The following is a 6,000-nucleotide window of genomic DNA, read 5'->3' on the forward strand; positions in this document are numbered from 1 at the left end:
AACTCTGATTCAGTAGAAATATTCAACCAAATAGGCTCACAACACATATTAGACATAAAATTCTAACCTTTATAAAAATACGGTTATTTTTAGCTTTGCAGCGCTATATCCCATTCATAATTGAGACATAATGATAGATAATCATTTTCACTCAATATACTCAGAGCAAGTTCACTGGTGTTGGGAAAAAGTGGTAGAAATTTTGACACTTACGGCACATTTTGAAAATTTTGCCATGTAAAAACATTTTCAAGATCTGTGGCCTTCTAGTTTTTTTACAATACGTGGTGTATTTTCGCATGCTGTGATGCAAAAATAGCAATATTTCTATCACATACGGCTGAAATAGAAACAGTGTTGTAAAAAAATACAACGCCCCAAGATCTTGAAAATATTTTTGCATGGTAAAATTTTCAAAATGTCAAAACTACTTCCACTTTTTCCCAACACCAGTGAACTTGCTTTTAGTATCTCAAATACCTCTGTTATTCGCAGTGTAAGAATTAAAGCAACACAAATTTCCGTTGTTTTCGTACCCAACTGTAGAGTAAAGTGGGGCAAGAGTACGCAGGCGGAAAGAGTACGCACTAGGCTTTTACAGTAAACGACAACACTGAAACTAGCAACACTGAAACTAGCAACACTGTACCGGTTTGACAGGTCATCGAGTCAGCTGATCATATGTGTTTTTGTTTGTGGTTTGGTTCGCGCACGTCGGAGAAATGAGATAAGTTTTAGTTTTTCCAATTTTTATGTAATTTTATGCGTTTTTGGAAACATTATCACGCTTCGTGGAAATTCGCTTATCAAATCTGCATACGTGACAAAAGACACATAATTCATATAGATTAAATCTGTGGAACACTCATGCCAGGATATGATCGGAATATTTAACATTTTTATCTTTTTTCACAAATGGTCGTAGGGGGCAAGAGTATGCAGGTTTGGTGGGGCAAGAGTACGCGTTGGTTTCCTTCGTCTTTTTGATAGCATTTGGAAAGCTAACCCAAAGAATAATCAAGTTTTCAATAATCAGGACGTACAAAAGGAAAACTAGCCGGAAGATTTGCTTTCCGGAGATGCTGGAAAACGCCAGGCAGGCAGCGGTTGAAGGACGGAGAATCGAAGCGCCGGATTGCTGAAAACCTCGGGTCTGCGTAAACGCCTTAAGAAGGTAATCAACAAAAGATATTTTTGTATTGAATTGTAAATAACAATCATTTTTCTCGACCAGGGATTCGGTGCTGAAAGCCATGGACAATTCACTTCAGTTTTTACTCCTCAGCAGTCAGAGGATCTCGTCAATCACTGCGGAGCGCTGCACAGTGCTTTTTACGGTCCGACTTTAAGTGATTTGCGTCGCTTCGCCTTTGCCTTTGCGAAAGCGAACAGCGTTATCCATAAAATCACTGTTTTATTTTAGCTATTGTTTATGAAATAAAGGTTTTGTTTTGTTTAACAAACGATTATAATGATTCAAGACCTCACTTACACCGGACCAGAATGGAATACAATGAGCTTTTATATGCGTACTCTTGACCCACTGGTGGGGTAAGAGTACGCTTTGGTAATTTTTGAAAAATATGATTTTTATCAATGTTTACAAACATAATCAAAACTTTTTGCGTCATACAATCAAGGTAAAGAGCCTTTCTTTAATTTGGTTTAATTTCTATGATCGATACTTTGTTCTTTGAAGAAATACAATAAGTACACAACTAAGTGCGTACTCTTGCCCCACTTTACTCTAAGGTTGCGTGCATTTCTAATTTTGATATCGTAATTTCTCAAAAACATTGATTAAAACAGCCCACTTTTTATATATGCAGAGATAGATCGGTCGTCGGCGGGCTGTCCGATTTTTGCTCTGGAAATTTCGGAGGTAAATTTTCCCGTTCTCGTGCGTACACCAAGGTTGCCGAAATCACAGAAAAATCTGTGTAATCACAAAATTTTGAGCAAAATTTCGTTACAGAATCTGTATCACAGATCACAGAACTTTTAAAATTTTCACATAATTAACAAATTTTTTAAATTTTGTACCGATTTTCAAAATTATTAATTTTAATGTCACTTTCGACTTTTTATTTCTGACTCTAATTCGTGAAAATATGAAAACAAGTTGATGTAAACACAGAGAACAGACGTACAAGCTCGAACTAAAAATCTTCAAAAAATTGTGTAAAATTTCAAATGCTGACATCCAAAAAATACGTTGAAAATTGACTGAAAACAGTGTCCTCTATTGTGCAATTCAAAAGTTAGAAATAAAATTTTCAAGAGCTCAGTTTTCGAAAAGGCGTAATCGAATATAAACTAATTAAACCAATGTCGCTCTAAAATAGACGTGTTCAATTCATTGCTAGATAAATTCAATAAGAGTTACTTTTGACTAGGAGAATTTTAATTCCTTTATTTTATACGGTTTTTACTTTCTGATTTTTTTTCTATTAAAACTGTGAAAAGTTTCCAATTTGTTGATGTTTCACATGATTTCCCAATGAACTTCATAAAGATAGCGTCACAGAAAACCATCACAGAATTTTAGGTTCAAATCACAGAATTCTTTTATCAAAACAGAGAATTTGTCTCGGTAACCTTGCCGTACAAAGAACTCTATATCAGACTGTAGGAATTGCCCACATGGCTACGTAGGGGGTTTGTGCTGATACCTATGAATATTTTACTTGATTCATTAGAAATCATTTTTTCAATTTTAATATTATTCTTGAATGATTTCTTTGTTATTCATGGTTAATTTGGAATACCTTATTTTATTTTATTTTCGTAGTATTCCGTCTCACGACATAACTCGACGAACATAATACCTAAAACTCAATTCTCGGACATCCCGCATTCGTCAGATCACGCTCCACTTGGTCTAACCACCTCGCTCGTTGCGCCCCCGCTCGTCTTATTCCTACCGGATTTGTAGCGAACACCTGTTTTGCAGGACAGTCGTCCGGCATTCTTGCAATATGTCCCGCCAAGCGTATCCGGCCAGCCTTTACCACCTTCTGGATACTGGGTTCGCCGTAGAGTCTCGCGAGCTCGTGGTTCATCCTTCGCCTCCACACTCCGTTCTCCTGTTGTAACCGGTGCGTGTTTTAGAAGCCCAAGGTCATTGGGAATCATCGCGGTAGTTATGTAAATGTGCGAAGGAAGTGCTGGCGTGGAGAGGAGGCGGACCGTACCATACATCATCGGCACGACAAACATGAAATGGCCCAGTAGACGAACGAGTACGGTGGCGAACAACAGATGGCGCTGCTCTCAACAGGCAAAAAGGCCGCCATAGGTGGGCTTCACAAGTGGCTCAATGGGGCGTAATCCCAGTATGGGACCGTATCCTGGTTCCGGGGGCAATGCCCTTTACTTAGAGCGATCACTTCACAAGAAACATTGAAACACTACACACCATACCAGTCGCTTTACTAAAGTGTGATAGTGAACCACAGAGTCTGATAAAATCCGTGTTAAAAGGATTATCATACGACCAGGTGAGAAGTGACCGCCGCCCCCGGAAACCGTACCGTTTGAAGATACCTTAATGCCCTTGCTTTCTACCCCATTGCGCCAACAGGACCCCTTTTTCTTTGTCTCGTAAGGAGTTTGCTGTTTGGAGGACGAGAAGCACGTGTAGTTGAGGCCGATAATTGCCGAAAAGCACCATAATTGCTGCTCACCGAAGCGACCGACTGTCCCTAAGCGACCGGAGACGACGATCCGTTCAACCGCGTGGACGCCGGCAGCAGGAGCCGGAAGGCAGGGCAGTGCTGAAGTCCCCCGGAGAAGCTGACCGTCAAGAGCCGAGCAGCCCGTCGATCAGCAGGAAGAGTTCGTGAGACCAACAGTAACGAGGTAGGAGTCAACCCAATCCTTCCTGCTTCGCGTTTCAGTTTGCGGTAGATTTGCCGACTATATCAATGTCATCGTATTTCTACCACCCAGGTAGCAAGGCACAGCCTATAGCAGCAAGCAACTTTTACTTTACAAATTGTTCAAGATTCATCAACTGAATATGTTCCAAATGTCATTTTTTTTAAACTTCGAACACACACATATAGGATCTCAGTGAAACTTGAAACATGTTTCTTTGAAGAGATCTAAACTCTACTTAAGACTAAGCGTACATCTATCAAGGATATAATGGCTAGCATTTTACTAATGCTAACACCACCAACCTACAGAAAGAGTACTATGTTTGCCGTGACCAAGACTTGATCTCATGACCTCTGGCTTAGAAGACTTGAACGCTATCCTCTACGCCACGGCTGGCGGTATTTGAATGGACTGTTCCAAGGGATAAAAAATGTAAGCAGAGGCACTTATTTACATATCGAAACAGTGATAGGATCGAATTGTTTCCATCGAAATAATTAACTAAACTTATCGAGCGTCTGAATCAAGCCATTGTAACTCGAAGCACTCAACTGGGTGGGGAGACGGACCCGTCCTCCATTCACGATTCCTTGCTGGTGAGGTAGCCCAATGCTCTCCTCGAGAATCGTTTCAATCGGATGCCCGGATGGCTCAACCCAAAACCCCAACAATGTTTAAAAATAAAGTATTAATGCTTAAAATCAGTTTTGAATTTGTACTTTCTCTTTTCATTTGAGTTCGTTTGAGGTTCTAATTATTTATGAAAATTAAAAAATTTCTATCGAAACAGGAAATGTTATGTAAAATTTTCTGAAACCTTATTAACGTATTAAATAAGAAGACCCACAAATACGTGATACTGGCCCGGAACAAATTACTATAATCCATATTTTACTTGAATGTGAGATTAACACAGAGTTAATCAGAGTTAATATCGAATAAGTCAGGTTGAATAAATTTAAGAATAAAAATGGACTTTAAGAAGTGTGATACTTATAAGTTTTACATACCCTCGTTTAATGAATGAACTAAAACTATATTTATTAATTTTAACTCAAATGAAAAGAAAATATACATTAAAACAAGGTAGAGAAAATAAAAGGGACATCCTCACCAGATTCGTTCTTCCAGCGTCGAAGTATGTCTGTGCACAAGCTTATCGTAGACCAAAGATCAAAAGAATTAAAACCAAATTAAGTTTTAGTTTATTTTTTTTTTATTTAACGTAGACTTCCGGAAACAAGTAAATGATTGGGTATTCAATGAATTCATGTTATTCTGAATACTTTTTTTGTATCTTAAATTGCAATACACTCCGTCCTTTTCGGATGCTCTGAAATAGCTGTGTTTAACCGTTATAATAGGAAGGATCTTTTAAGGGTGAACCAAACAACCAAAATCCTAAACCGGATGTTACTTGTCCGATTGATGACATCAAGGTCGGACTCAGGGTGTTTACCATCGAAGCGGCAGTTGAGGCTACATCATGCGCTACGTCACTGCCACCGCTGAAGCTGCCCCTCCACAATCTTTTAGCTCAGGTTTCCTCGCTTCCTCGGGATATCTTCTGGAGCAGCGATGGCAACAGACGGGGGTCCTTCTGAAACAGCTGTTTCATTTCGATGAAGATCGGATGTTCCTGCAGGAAGGTCAGTCGGTTCTCGGACGATGGAATGCCGTGCCTCGCCATGTTACCATCCAATTCGATGACTTTCTGCTGCTTCCAGACAGCTCTTGGAAGAAAATAGTGTTGAATAAGCATAAATTTGTTAAAATGAATGGATAATTAATGTTACTCACCGATACCGACAAAGCTGGCACCGTCGTCTATTGACGTCGTCTATTGACAACGTCGTCTATTGAACGTCTTCCAGCTTCTATGGATTGTATTTGCCAAAATCAAGGCGAAATCTTTGTCTGAGTAATATCTTGATGATTGACAAAACTCTATGTTTTACAAAAAAAAATCAGAGCACCTGGAATCTCAGCCAGCCAGTAGCCAGCCAATAGCCAGCTGTCAAATTTCGGTTGCGTTTCGCCCCCACCACCGCATTCAACCCTCGTCTACTTTTTGCCAAAGTGAGACCACCTTACTAGGTTCATCATGGACACACCGAA

The sequence above is a fragment of the Uranotaenia lowii genome, chromosome 2, assembly GCF_029784155.1.
Source record: "Uranotaenia lowii strain MFRU-FL chromosome 2, ASM2978415v1, whole genome shotgun sequence".
Taxonomy (NCBI): Eukaryota; Metazoa; Arthropoda; class Insecta; order Diptera; family Culicidae; genus Uranotaenia; species Uranotaenia lowii.